We start from the raw sequence: 15,411 nt of genomic DNA on the forward strand, positions 1-15,411 counted from the left end.
TAGCACTGTGGGTGGGCTGTCAGGGCCTGTAACAGTGTAACTAACTTCAGAGTGGCCTGTAACAGTGTAACTAACTTCAGAGTGGCCTGTAACAGTGTAACTAACTTCAGAGTGGCCTGTAACAGTGTAACTAACTTCAGAGTGGCCTGTAACAGTGTAACTAACTTCAGAGTGGCCTGTAACAGTGTAACTAACTTCAGAGTGGCCTGTAACAGTGTAACTAACTTCAGAGTGGCCTGTAACAGTGTAACTAACTTCAGAGTGGCCTGTAACAGTGTAACTAACTTCAGAGTGGCCTGTAACAGTGTAACTAACTTCAGAGTGGCCTGTAACAGTGTAACTAACTTCAGAGTGGCCTGTAACAGTGTAACTAACTTCAGAGTGGCCTGTAACAGTGTAACTAACTTCAGAGTGGCCTGTAACAGTGTAACTAACTTCAGAGTGGCCTGTAACAGTGTAACTTCAGAGTGGCCTGTAACAGTGTAACTTCAGAGTGGCCTGTAACAGTGTAACTAACTTCAGAGTGGCCTGTAACAGTGTAACTAACTTCAGAGTGGCCTGTAACAGTGTAACTTCAGAGTGGCCTGTAACAGTGTAACTTCAGAGTGGATAAGTAGACATTGACATCAGTTTAAGGAAGACTAGGCACATTCATAATCATGATGAAGATTTTGCAGGTTGTAATTCATGGAACAAGCAAATAAAAAAGTAAATGTAACTCACATCTAAATTATTTGATTAGATGTTAGCACATTAGATCTCTTGTTAGCGCATATATCAAAAAATAGCACCGGAGTTATTTTTCAAGTATGTAAAAATGTTTATAAAAACTAGTCAATCTTGTATTTCCTATCAGAATCAGTACATTTCAAAGCACTGTCGTAATACAGATTATAGTATATGACCTCTGTAATTAAGTTATAAGCCAGGAATGAAAATGTAATTATAGAATACTAAGAGTTTAAAAACAAACTTTTGTTGGGCATGATGGTTCATGCCTGTCATACCATTACTCGAAAAGCAGAAGGAGAATTACTGGAAATTTGAAGCTAGCCTCATAATCGTAGACAAGCCATGAGTGAGACTCATTCAAAAATAAATAATTTTTTCATATAACTCATGGTTAAAGAACATTAGTGGAAGCTAGAGAATATTTTAGGTGGAATAATAAAAACTGTGTATGACCAGTTGGAAGCGTTAGGTAGGCCACCTGTGGATACTCCAGCCGGGCGAGGGTCTTCCTGCATGGCCCTTCAGATTTGCTCTGTTCCCAAGTCAACATTTTACTCAGAGTTGGCTGATGACATTGTCAGCTGCAGGATTCTTTGTGTTACGTTCACATTTTGTGGGAAACAGAATCTCTTTAAGTAAAAAGTAAAAACTCTGCATGATGACTACAACATTGTGAGTCTGAGGTCCACATCAAAAAAAAAAAAAAAAAAAGAGTAAAAACTCTATAAATCTTGACTTAGGCCAGGTTTAGAGAGGAGACCAACCCAGGTAAGTAAAGCCCCAGTCAGTGCACATCTCTAGGCCCAGAGCTTAGAAGCTGGTAATACTTGGTGATGAATTGGGATGCAAGAACCTGAACAGACATCCGGTCGCAGAATCTGTGCAGCGATGATCAAACGTAAATTCTTATAAAATGTATTCAGACTAGCTGATCTCTGTGTTAGAATTTGTATGAACACCATTATGCAGCTGGTTAGAAGGGTGAATACAGCAATGAGTTCTGTGGACTCAGCGACAGGACTCCTCTAGGACTGCAAATTATTATAGCCACTTGGAGAAACATTGGGCTCCCTTTACAAGATGTTGAATTATGCACTTGCCTGTACAGAAGTCACTCTTCTAGCTGTACCGGACAACTGTCTGTCTATATGCTGGAGACAGATGATGTAGCAATCTTTTTTTTTTTTTTTTAAGATTTATTTATTTAGGGGTTGGGGATTTAGCTCAGTGGTAGAGCACTTACCTAGGAAGCGCAAGGCTCTGGGTTGGGTCCCCAGCTCCGAAAAAAAAAAAAGAACCAAAAAAAAGACATTTATTTAGTTTTTTATGTGAGTACACTGTGTGTTTTCAGACACACCAGAAGAGGGCATCAGATTCTATTACAGATGGTTGTGAGCCACCATGTGGTTGCTGGGAATTGAACTCAGGACCTCTGGAAGAGCAGTCAGTGCTCTTAACCACTGAGCCATGTCTCCAGCCTGATGTAGCAGATCTTATGGGGTTCACATTTGCTCTGAAGGAGAAACTTTGGACTAATGACTGGGTAGCCAAGTTGTATGTTTATATTCCAATTTTACAAGACAATGCAAACATCGGAGGGCTGGGGCAATACTAGTGTTGAGCAACAAAAAGTAAAGTGAGGCTACATGTGGCTCATCCAGGGTGGTGGCTTTTAACCCCAGTGGCCTTTAGTCTCAGTGTTTGGGAAGCCAGGGCAAACAGGTCTCTTTAAGATGGAGATCGGCCTGGTGTACTTACACAGAACATGACTATATAAAATTCTGAAGCAAGCAAAAATAAGGAAAGAATACCTCAGTATGAAGTAGGCTTGCATAGTTGGATTCTCAAAGTATTAAGAAAATTGAGGGAGCTGGAGAGATGGCTCAGCGGTTGAGAGCATTGACTGATCTTCCAGAGGTCCTGAGTTCAAATCCAGCAACCACATGCTGGCTCACAACCATGTGTAATGGGATCCGATGCCCTCTTCTGTGTGTCTGAAGACAGCTAAAGACTTAACAGCCGTGAGAGCTAAGGTTTCTTAGAGGCTGCAGAAGCTCTGTGGTGAGAGCAAGGCAGTCGGGGTTTGCAGTTCTGGCGACACTCCCTTCCTCACTAGGGTTATAGCTGCGTTTACTGTGTAATAACCATGGCAATGCTGTATGAATGTTTCTGGAACTTTACTGTCTGTAATAGTTTAGCATAAAAGAGATTTAAAGGGAAAAAGAATCAGACTTTATAATGTGATTTTTAAAGTGTAGAAAAACTATAGTATATGTTCGTATAGAATGATTAAAAACACTTATCTTGAACTTTGTCATTTTATAAAAATGTATGCTTTGAAATTCTGTTTTTTAAAACATTTAACATTTTCTAGATGAGAACTGACCAGCATTCCTCTTGGTTCCCAGGTCCAGGGTCCCCGTTACTTGAAGGATAAGGCTGGCACTGCTCCGACATCTTTGTGGAAGCTTCTCCCTCACTTCTGAGCTTCCCTGGACTCCTTACAGCGTATGACACAGGTATGCGCTAGGGATTTTAAATACTGGCAGACTTCTCTCTTTTTTTTTTTTTTTTTTTTTTTTGGGGTTCTTTTTTTGGGAGCTGGGGACCGAACCCAGGGCCTTGCGCTTCCTAGGTAAGCGCTCTACCACTGAGCTAAATCCCCAGCCCCAAGACTTCTCTCTTAAGCTGTTATCTTTTTACTTGTTTAAAATCCTCCAGTTCCAGAGCTGGATGTCCTGGGTTCAGCCGCCTCAGTTTCGGTCTCAGGTTGAGTTGAGGGTCTGCAAATTTGCCCCTGTGTTTTGTTTGTGCTTGATCCTATCTTCCAGCTCTTAAGACTTTGTGTGTGTGTGTGTGTGTGTGTGTGTGTGTGTGTGTGTGTGTGTGTGTGTGTGTATGTGTGTGTGGTGCATGCCTGTGTGTGTGTGTATGTGTGTGTGGTGTATGCCTCTGTGTGTGTGTGGTGTATGCCTCTGTGTGTGTGTGTGTGTGGTGCATGCCTGTGTGTGTGTGTGTGGTGCATGCCTGTGTGTGTTGGGGGGGGGTGCATGCCTGTGTGTGTGGGGGGGGGTGCATGTCTCTCTGTGTGTGTGTGTGTGTGTGTGTGTGTGTGTGTGTGTGTGTGTGTGTGTGTTCTGGGGTTTGTGTGAAAGTACCAAATGTACGTGAAACCCAGAGGAAGCTGGTGTAAAGTTGTCCTGGAGCTGGAAGTACAGGCTCAGTGACTTCTTGTAAGGGGGCTGGGATCCAAACTCAGGTCCTCTCTGAAGGGGCACTGCTCTTACCTCAGGGCCAGCCCATCAGCCCTCTTTCGGGCTTTTCAAGCTAGCATTAAACTGATCGCAATTAGGGCCTGTGGGACTCAGGCATGGTTTAATGACTTAGAAAACAGGAGTAGTAGAGTTGCCTTGCCAGCCACTCTGCTAGCTCTGACCCGCCCTACAGGCTTCCTGGCAGCCATTGCCCCACGTGGGACCACGCCTTTGACTCCTTAGCCATCTTTCTCTAGGGACTTGAAAGGGGAAAAAAATAACATTTTTTTAAAAATCTCTAATTTATGGTTGTGACATTTTCTTCTTGGAATTAAGAATCTATAATATGTTACAGCAGTAAGATTAAAAAGGGGGATGAAATATTTGCAAAATGAAAGTTAATATATGGCTACTTTTGGTCACTTAAAAAGTGGCAAGAAAACTGTCACCTAATTCATTTCTAGTCACATTGTCATTAAGGGGTCACTCCTGCCCAGCAGTTAACTCTTTCCCTTTGTGAAGTGGGGCTAATAGTGTGTGTGTGTCTCCTTATTCATTAGTCTTTCCCACCCAGGGTGTATGCTGTAAAGTCTAGGCTGGTTGGCCTGTGCCTAGTGTTCCCTGCCTGGCTTTGGCCATTGGTACTGAACATGTGGCAGGAGGCTGGCTCCCTGGCTTTATCAGCTCTCCTTGTAGGCATTCAGGGCTGGTGTGCGCCCGTGTCAGCAGCCACAGGGACTGCTCCTGCTCAGCGCTCAGTCTCTAGAGCCTGCAGAGTATCACCCTTCTAACTTGGTCATGTATTCTTCCTTGAGCAACTGAAATGCTTCTGTATTACTGTGTCACTGTTTCCCACATTCAGTATTTGCTTATCCTAAGGGACAGTTCAACTTGAAACAGGGTGAATACATGCCTGAGTCCTTATTTCTATAACTTCTCAGCCATATGGTTCTGCAGTCACTTGGGGCAGTGTAAATGCAAGGCTTGTGCTAAGCCCAGAGTATTTCCTTCTCTGTTCTGACTAACCCTAGACCTAGGCCTGGAAGCTTCTAGCTTCTGTACAATCTAATCTTCCAAGATGACTGATTCAGTCTGGCTTCTCTCAACTTCTGCCTGAATTGCTCTGCCTGGCCTCATACTAACTTTGACAGTCTGTTCTAATCTTCTGTTCTAATCTTCTTTTCCCATGGGAGTTGGGCACATCCTGTCTCTGACTCACTCTGTCAGATCTTTCTCTGGTTCATCACTTTGTCTGCTCCTCAATTAGACGTCACTTTCAGACATGGGCACTTCCTTCCACAAACTAACCTTACCTTCATTGTTAGGGATTGTAAGGGCTTGTCTGTATTCCAGCCAGATCACACTGTAATGCAGAGCATGTCTGCATTCGGGCTACATCGCACAGACCTAGAAGGGCTATGGATGTGATCCCTTGCTAGAGCAGCCATGTTGCTGGATTAAAATTCCTCTACAGGTTACACCAATTGTTACTTATGAATTGAAGTGTGTTTTTAGGTATTCTTAGAGACAGTCAAATGCCACCTGTAGCCAGCAAAGCCTCCTGATTGCTGGCTACGGTGTATGGCCTGTGGCAGAGCCTCCTGGTTGCTGGCTACGGTGTGTGGCAGAGCCTCCTGGTTGCTGGCTACAGTGTGTGGCAGAGCCTCCTGATTGCTGGCTACGGTGTGTGGCAGAGCCTCCTGGTTGCTGGCTACGGCGTGTGGCAGAGCCTCCTGGTTGCTGGCTACGGCGTGTGGCAGAGCCTCCTGGTTGCTGGCTACGGTGTGTGGCAGAGCCTCCTGGTTGCTGGCTACGGTGTGTGGCAGAGCCTCCTGGTTGCTGGCTACGGTGTGTGGCAGAGCCTCCTGGTTGCTGGCTACGGTGTGTGGCAGAGCCTGTCCCCCTTGCTTTCTGGTGCTCCCTCCTCATCTTAAACCTCTTTGCTGCCACCTGCAACTGCCTGTTCTTCTCAGCAGTCCTGGTGCCCTTTGTGGGAAGTGGGGTCTAGAGGCCCTGGGACTCTTGCCGATGTGGGCATATGACAGTGTGGGCACCTGCCGGTGTGGGCTCTCTGATGTGAACGGTCCTGCTATGGAGCTGCTGATCATCTCTGGCCCTGGAGACTGAAGTGCTCAGCCCTCTCTTGACGTCTAGACGTATTTGAGTCTTACTCTTTTGATTTTATATTTATCGTTTTTCTCTTATGCTGAAACTGGCTCCTAACAAGTTTAGCATATTCACGCACTTGTTTTAACCTGTAGAGTAAATAACAGTATCGCCAACATGAAGCTACTTGCATAGCTTTAGATTTCCCACCGTTCTTAATGTCTGTGGACTGCCAAACAGTTACTTTTTTAAGTCCTTGAGTCATTGGTGTTTCAGTGAAAATGGCCCCATAGTCTCATATATTTGAATGCTTGGTCCCAAGTTGGTGGAACTTCTTGGGAAGGATTAGGAGGTGTTGCCGGAGGCCGTGTGTCACTGGGAGTGGGCTTTGAGGCTTCAAAAGACTCAGGTCATTCCCAGCATCTCTCTCTGTCTCTATCTCTCTGTCTCTGCCTCTCTCTGTCTCTGTCTCTCTCTCTCTCTCTGTCTCTGTCTGTCTCTCTGTCTCTGCCTCTCTCTGTCTCTGTCTCTGTATCTCACTGTTTCTCTGTCTCTGTCTCTGCCTGTCTCCATCTGCCTCTCTCTACCTCCTAGGTATGGATTGGAATGTGAGTTCTCAGCTGCTGCCCCAGCACCATGTCTGCCCACTGCCATGCGTCCTGCCATGATGGTCATGGACTCACCCTCTAGAATAAACCATTTTTTCTAAGTTGCTGTGGCTGTGGTGCTTTGTCACAGCGACAGAAAACCTTTCTAAGACAAGCTGTCCTTGCAGTATCATCACTGGTTACACAGTTAGATCACTTGTTTCACTGATTTTACAGAAAGTTCTTTTTCATTTTATTTGTACATTTTATTTGTATTGTGTCTTTACAAAACTTTTTCATGATTCCAAGACACATTTAGATACTTTTCATAAATCTTAGCTTCTCTTCCTAATCCTTCTTCACAGTGACCAAAAAATAGGTAGCCAGTATTTCTCCCGTTTCAGATGGAGATCTTTCTCAGGGACCTGTGTCCTTCCCAGGTAGAGCAATGCCAGGCATCCAGAGGAGAGGGGAGAGTTTGGAGTAGAGCTCCCATCAGAAATGGGGAGCTAGAGAGAATGGAAGGAGCTTATGGAAGCCATTGACTGGAGTGCCACGTTTTAGTCTAAAGTTCTCAATGTGGCCATGTTTCTTCCTCTTTGAATTCATTTTCCTGTAAAGTTAACATTCTAGAAAAGGGAATTACAGACCACCCACTCCCCAATTCCCCCACTCCTCTGCCCCCACACCCTGCTTCCCACTCCCTTCCTGGTAGACAGGCAGTCTCCCCTGCAAAGGTGCTGCCTGATGCTGGAGGCCTGAAGGGTGGCTTGAGCATTGGGCTCTGCTCCTTCCTTTCTGTGCAGAGGCAGGGCTCCAGCTATAGGCCAGGAAAATGATAGGCCTTCATCTAAGAGGGCTGAGCAGTGCTTTAAAACTCCTAGACTGTAGGGCTGGAGGGATGGTTCAGCAGCTAAGAACAGTACGCTCTTCTAGAAGACCTGGTTTTGGTCCCCAGCACCAGTGTTTAGTTAACAGTTGCCTGTAGGACTCCAGTGCCATCATCATCTTACCTCCCTGAGCAGCACGTGTGTGGCACACATACAGGTGAGACAAAGCTGGGATATATAAAAGGTAAAAAATAAGTACATCCTAAAGGTAAATGTCCAAAATTGCTTGAATCTAGACCATCAGGTGACTGTTCTCTTAGAGCTGTAACTCGTATGTATCTGCCTTGAGTTCTTCGCCCCGTCAGTGTGGTGAGCTGGTCTGTTTCATTCTCTTTTTGAATAGGGCTTTTAGAAAGATAACTAATCCTAAGTTGACTGGTTTAGAACCACTGAGAAACCGTACCTCTGGAGGTATTTATGAAGCTGTTTCCAAAAGGGCTCACTAGAGGAGGGAAGTCCACCGTGGCTGCACGGCACACTGGGGTAGTAGAGTAAATAAAAGGAGAAGGTGAGCTGGCCACCAGCACTCCGCTCTCTGCCTCCAGACTGGTTCGTATGAACAACTCCTCGTGTTCCTGCTGCTAGGCCTGCCCTCCCCACAGCATCCACCTGAGCCTTCAGATGGTGAGCTAATGACAGAACAGCCACTGATCAGAAACTAACACACACGTTTCATGGCCTTCTCTGCTGTACTTTGCGGTGTAGGGGCTAGGGGCTGTCTGCCACGGTGCAGCATCTGGCGTCAGGAGTCACAAAGGGAGCTGTGTACCAGAGCACAGCTGAAGCATGGTTCCAGGAGGCCTCCGTACTGTCCGCACACCTGCCACCCCTGACCTCCCCTCCCACCACCACTGCCTCACCGCATGGCACTGAGCCCCTGCTGGACTGGCTGCCAGGCTGCTTTCTCTGCAGGAAAGCCGTTCATCCTTTCTTGCTGGCAGGAGCCATTTTCTTTGTTTATCTGATGCTTCCCTTTTTCGGTTTTCCCCGTGCTTTCCAGTTTTTTGGAACATTCTTTTGTCAGCAGATGTACTTTTGTTTCTAGTTTCTAAGCTCCAAAATTAAAATGTAGCCAAGTCACAGGAGTAGAGACTTAATGTTGAAGGCAGAGGAAGTGTGAAGTCACTGTCCGTTCTGCTGCATCACCTGTGTAAGCCGGCCACCTAAGGCAGCTGACCGGAACCGTAGAATCTGTGTCCTCAGAGGATTAGATACATCTTATGTGGATTAAATAAGGCCCTCAGATACAGTAAATTTCCACCTGAAAATACAGCGGATAGGAAGCACTCAGTCTGCGTGAAGGGCAGCAGAGTCCTGGTCTGGAACTAGGACACCCAGCTATGGCAGGACCTGGGCTCTGGGGCTGCTGCTCCTCACTGCTGGCCTTGGCTGCTCTTCAGGGTCTCATTGTGTGAGAGTGGTTAAGTGCCATGTTCTAACCATGCAGTTCCCTCTCTAACCCCTTCCCTAGGGGTGCCACCATTTCTGTTCGGCAAAAGTTGAGCAAACGTTCTTTTCCCGCTTGATTTTCTTGAGGATGGAAGGGGTGGTGTGGGCATAGCCTCAGGTTCCATCGGTGACCTGCCCTGCCACCCAGATTTGTGTGTGTTCAGCTTCTGGGCATTGGAGACTCCGTGTTATTTCCTCGGCTCCAGCTCTTACACAGTTGACAAAACCCTAAAAGCTGTCTCTTATGCATTTGACTGAACCAGCATAATTTTTCTTTAGTAAAATATATGTAGCATTTCATTAGCTTATAATTGCTAACTCTGAATTTCAGGACAGAGGTATACTATATGTATAGCCATGTAAAAATAAGTGAAATAAAAGTATTTCTATCCAGTCATGGAATCTGATCAAAGGTTTTCATTTTCACAGTCTTCTGTTTGGAGAGATTCCCAACACTAATTTTGCTATTTCTTCTGATGGCTGTGCAGAGCCTGCAGCCTACGGGGATTCCCGAGGATGTCCTTGTGACAAACACTTTAGAAATAACAGGGCCGTCTTAACTATAGGGACTTAATTTTTACACACGGTCTTTTGTTTGAAGCCTTTAAACTAAGTCTTTGTTTGGGTGTGGAGCCCATGGGTATTGTCCCCACCCAGGTGGACGGTGTCCGCTGTCTGCATCAGCTGTCCCCAGAGCCCAGGCTCTGGCTCATGCCCCTGTCCTCTTGGCCCTTGTCCTTTGGTTCCTGTGCTCAGGTGAGCATCTTCTCAGGTCAGAGTCTGCATGACTTCTAGCATCTCTACTCGCTTCTACCTTTGACTTACTGTGTGGTATCGTAGCCTGGGGTAGTATGCCTGCCATTCCCAAGGTTGGTCATGGGGAGCAGTGTTTACCAGGCTATCTATGGAGGGAGCCAGACCTGGCTGTCCCATCTCCTCATTTTTTTTTTTTTTTTTGGTTCTTTTTTTGGTTCTTTTTTTCGGAGCTGGGGACCGAACCCAGGGCCTTGCGCTTCCTAGGTAAGTGCTCTACCACTGAGCTAAATCCCCAACCCCCCATCTCCTCATTTTTAAATGAGATCTCTTTCCTAATTTGATATGTGTGTGTTTGACCTCAGAGCCCTTGTGCAGAGGTCAGAATACAACTTGCAGGATTCGGTTCTCTTCCTCTGCCCTGAGACCTAGGACTGAGCTCAGGTCACCAGAGGTGATGAGGTCCTGCCGTCTGCTCAGCAGCCCTGCAGCCTAGTTGTTCTACATCTTTATTCTAAACGTTTGTGTATGGGTGTTGTGTCTGCATGCGTGTCTGCGCTGTGTGCACGCCAGGCGAGACCCCCAAGAACTAGAGTCACAGATGGCTGTGAGCCGCCATGTGGGTGCTGGGCATTGGGCTCAGATCCTCTGAAGAGCAGCATGAATCCTCGACTGTCGGGCCATCTTTCCAGCCCAGGCTTTTTGGTTTGTTTGGTTTTGTTTGTTTGTTTTGAGACAGGGTTTCCTTATGTTCTATCCCTGGTTAGCCTGGAGTTCACTGTGTAGATCCAGCCAGCCTTGAAAGCAGGGAGCTGCCCCACCTAAGCTTTTAGCCCTTTTCCTTTTTCTCACGTTTTGAAAGATGGTCAAACTGTGGAAGGCTAGGTAACAAGACCTTGTTTGTTGTTGTTGATGTTTGTTTGTTTTAATTAACTATAGCTGGGTGTGGTGGCACACATCTCTAGTCCTAGCACTCAGGAGGCAGAGGCGGGTATCTCTCTGAGTTTGAGGACAGCCAGGGATAAGCAGAGAAAACACCACTGTGTGTGTGTGTGTGTGTGTGTACACATATGTATACATATAGATACATATATATGGTGAGGGTGTAATATGGTGTGGGTGTGAGTGCTATAGTGCTCTTCTTCCACCCTGTAGATCTCAGGAATCAGTCTTACGTTGTTAGATTTTTTTTTTGGCAAACATCTTTCAGCCCACTGACCACCCCCACCTCATAGTTTTAAAGACAGGGTCTTATGTAACTTGGGCTAGCCTCACACATGCTAGGCAACCATTGAGCTCCATTCCAAACCACCTTCCCTACCTTGAGGTCACAGAAGGCTTCTGTGTTTGTTGTGGTCAAGAGCAGAGGAAGCCGTTTCTTACCCATGGTTAACCTGGCAGAGACATAGAGGTAGGTCAGTAGCTCCAGCCATGGGGAGGCCGCCTGTGGGCTGTGCACATCTCAGGCCGCCCTCGGGATTCCCTCATGAAGCTGCCACTTCTGCAGCCTGCCCACCGGCAATTTCTCTGCACGTCTGACATGCTTCAGAGCAAAGAGTACCACATTTCCATGGAGACCAAAAGCATCAATACCTCAGGTTTGGAGGACTACCTGTGCCTTTATCACATGGTCTTTGTTTTGTCTTTACATTTTTTTAAAGATTTATTTATTTTATGTATGTGAATACACTGTAGCTGTCTTCAGACACACTGGAAGAAGGCATCGGATCCCATTACAGATGGTTGTGAGCCACCATGTGGTTGCTGGGAATTGAACTCAGGACCTCTGGAAGAGCAGTCAGTGCTGTTAAACACTGAGCCACCTAGTCTTTACATTTTAAAACCCCAAAATCATTCTGATTTTAGGGCCTTGGAAAACTAGGCTGCTGTCTACATTGACCTGAAGACTTCTTGCTAATCCTGGAACCCTTAATCTATGGTGTGTGCCCTAGAGAGATTTGTCCGTGTGCCTCAGGAGAGATGAGTTGGGATGTAGAGAGCTGACTGCGCGTTATATAGAAGCTAGAACACCATTGTGCATGATACGTCCCATTACCACAGCAAGAGGGCGAAGTGTACGCCATAGCAAACATGGAAGTGTCTATGATGCTAGAGCCAGGGCAGGGTACTGACAGGAAGAGACGGGAGCCGCACGTGGTGGCTCACGCCCGTAGTCCAACCTCTGAGAGGCTGAGGGGATGTCAAGGACTGGAGGTCATTTTCGTAAGTCTGAGGCTTGGACTTGAGTCTGAGTCTGTTTAGAATTACAGCACTTTGTTCCGGCCTGCTTGGCTCCAGGCGTGCCTAGACATACATGTAGTCAAAGCATCCATACACATTAAATAAAAGTTTTTAAATATGAGTGTTAGTAATACCTTAAACAGAAAGTTCAGGTGCTGTTTACATTTGGAGAGAGGTGGGAGGGGACAAGGAAGGGGTAGCATGCAGGGCGGTCTGCACGTGGGGTTAGAACCTACCAAACCCTCCCCAAAGCCCTGACCTCAGCCGTGCTGACCGCTTGAGAGGGAGGTGGAGGCAGCTCTCTAAGCGGCTGTGAAGGAGCCGTGACCACCCTGGCTCCTCAGCTCTCATGCTGCTGTCCGGCCTGACCGCTGAGCTGAACATTAAAGGTTAAACCAGAAAGTGAGTCTTACTCTCTTTCAAGATTTATGTACTCTAGATCTCTTGTATTTCCACATGAATTTAAATATTACCCTACTAAATTCTACATTACAAAGCACCGAGGATCATTCCTGGGCCGTGCCATGCACTCCTGCACCACACAGGGTCCCATGCCCCTCCTCAGGGGCACAACAGCGTGCAGGAAACTTTCTGAAGCACAGCAGACCATGGTGTCCTTGTCTGTGAGTTGGAAAGTGGGAAAGTGCAGGCATTCATGTTCTGAACAGGATCCTCAGGTTGACATCCGACCTCAGTGCACAGCATACCATTGACGCTGGTTCTGTGGGAGACCACCCTCCCCTAATTTAAATCATGCTAGCAAGCATGATTTAAAAAAAAAATCTTAAATATAGCTTAAATGTGTTGCCTGTAGAATCACAGTTACTATACTGTGCATGCGTGTGTGCATGTGTGTTTTAGGAAGTGAAGCTGAAGGAGGTTGGGAGTGGCAAACACCTTTAATGCCTGCACTCGGGAGGCAGAAGCAGGCAGAGTTCTGTGAGTTTGGAGCTGGCCTGGTCTACACAGAGACACTATGTCTTGGTGGGAGTGGGGGAAGGTGTCGGAAAAGAAGAAGAAACCATGTGATTCCTGTGGCATATCATCACTGTGTCGTCTGTGTCCCTGTGGAGAAACTGTTCATATTTCTTACAGGTAAAAATAATTAGCTATTAGTGTTAAGCTGTGTGATAAAACTCAGAAGATAGCATGAGTGAAAGATACTTGAATAAAAAGTAGCATAGACCAATAAATAATAATAGTTCACGTTTTCATGTGCTGGTAAGAGAGTTCTTCAGGATACATTGTTGGCACCAAATGAAAACTATGGCTTAATTCAGATATTGGACACAGTTTGTGGAGGGAGACAGGGCTGCTTGCTTGTGCTGGATCACCACACGATGCTCTAAGCATGAGAAGTTAGTATGCATGCTGGGTAGTTCTAGTCAGAGAATGTGGAGTTATCTTGGTTGTTTTCTAAGGATGTGCACTATTTTAATAAAATGAGGATCTCAGGTCCTGATTGTCCACAGCTCGCAGCACTGTGTCCCTTTAGCATCAGTGGTGAATGTGACCTGCTGTATCTACTGTGTGCTCAGAATCACAGGCTAATCAAATTTAAATTGTATTATTTTGAGTAAATTATTTTTGTATTAGTTTATGTTCAGATTTTATATTAAGATGGGAAATTCATTCCCCTTAATACAAGCCCAGTGTTTGTCCTACTTTTAAATGGTATAGCAACCATCATTCTCTAATTCCAGAATATTCTTACCTTTCCACTGAGGTACTCCACACCCCCTAGCAGTACCTGTCCTGTTATCTTTAACAAAATCCCTAAAACTTGATTTTACCTGGAGCCAAATAAAACCCCTGGAGCTAATGCTGGGGTAAAAGCCTGCTAGCGCAGAGAGGCAGAGAAGTGCCCGGCTGGACTTCCTGCTCAGCTGACATCCCCAAAGGAAAGCCACCATCCAGGCCTCTACTAAACCCTCAAACCAAGCGGCCCTCCCTTCTACTTCCTGTCTATCCCTTCTCCTGACTTCCTCTTACTCTGTTTTCTTCCTAAGTTCACTTCCTGTCAGCTAGGTGCTTGTTTTACCTCTTGACTTTATTTAATCCTGCTTACAGTAAACAAAAACTTCTTGGATAAGGATGCGTCTGCACCACAACTAGAAACAAGTCTTTTCAGCACAATTTTGGGGTTCATAATGTGATCAAATATCCCGCAACACTGGTCCCTGCTGCTCAGATGGCTTTCTCGGGCTGCCACTGCTGGTGGGCACATGGCACACAAGCCTGCTGCTCCCGTTCCTAAGGTTCCTTGTTCTGAAGCCACCTACTTCACCCCACTGAGCTCGAGTGGCTGTGCGAAGATCGTTAGAAGCCTGAAGGCGGCTCTAGAGATCTGCAGGGGGATTTGGTGAATCCTGACAGACCTGCGTGTGCTTGGTGTAGCTTTTCCTTGTGTGTGTGTGTGTGTGTGTGTGTGTGTGTGTGTGTGTGTGTGTGTGTGTGTGTTTTAATCTGTTTGCTTTTCTTTGGCATTTTACAAAAACAAAGACCTGCAACTTGTAATCTTTGCTTGTTTCTGTGGAGCACAGCCTGCGGTAGAAAGAGAAAGATTATCCCTCACTAGCTCGGTCCTTCTGCGGTGCGCTGGTCTGAATAAGAATGGTCTCCCTAGACTGTATTTTAATGCTTAGGGAATGGCATGAGGAGGCGTGACCGTGTTTGAATGGGTGTGGCCTCAGAGGAAGCACGTTGAGGGTGAACTTTAGGTTTTTATGCCCTAGCCAGGCCCAGTGGTTCTCTCTTTCTGCTGCCTTTGGAACCAAATGTAGAACTCCCAGCCACCTCTCCAGCACCATGTCTGCTTGCCACCGTGCTTCCCACCGTGGGACCAAAGAACTAAAGCCCTGAACCTGTAAGCTCGCTTCACTTACGCGCTGTCTCTTTGAAGAGTTGCTGTGGTCATGGATTCTCTTCACAGCAATAAAAACCCTGACCTAGACCGACCGTGGACCAGGAGTGGAGTGTTGGCGGTGACGGGCTAGACCGGGTGGCTTCTCCTTGGCGGAACGTGGACTTGGGGTCTTTGGATTAGGAAAGCAGTTGGGTGCTTTAAGTGGGGCTTAATGGATTACACTGTTAGAAGCAGGGAAGACAGTGAGTGGTGCTGGGCTAATGCAGACTATGATGGCCTGGCTCAAGAGGTCTGAGAAAAGAATGTTAGTATGTAACCTAGAGCTTGTCCCTTCTTGTGATATTTTGACACTTTCTGGCCGTGCCCCCCCCCCAATCTTTCTGAGGCTATATTAGAGTTAGATGAACAGCTTGGCAGAGGAAATCTCCAGACGGTCTAGTGCTAACTGTGCTGCCTGGTTATTAGTGGGTGAGCTTATGCAGATTTATAATGAAAAGGAGCAATCTGGGTAAGGAAAATAACAAAACATGCAG

General features: G+C 46.3%; 1 protein-coding gene across 4 annotated transcripts in view; it reads left to right on the forward strand.

Moving 5' to 3' along the window:
- Traf3 (Tnf receptor-associated factor 3) overlaps positions 1–15,411 on the forward strand; it is a 100,629-nt gene that overhangs the window by 49,975 nt on the left and 35,243 nt on the right. For all 4 annotated transcript variants that reach the window (XM_087553977.1, XM_087553978.1, XM_087553979.1 and 1 more), the window contains 1 exon segment: positions 3,141–3,251. The gene's annotated coding sequence lies outside the window, so the exon portion shown is untranslated.

Source organism: Rattus norvegicus, chromosome 6 (assembly GCF_021556685.1).
Source record: "Rattus norvegicus strain SHRSP/BbbUtx chromosome 6, alternate assembly SHRSP_T2T, whole genome shotgun sequence".
Classification (NCBI taxonomy): Eukaryota; Metazoa; Chordata; class Mammalia; order Rodentia; family Muridae; genus Rattus; species Rattus norvegicus.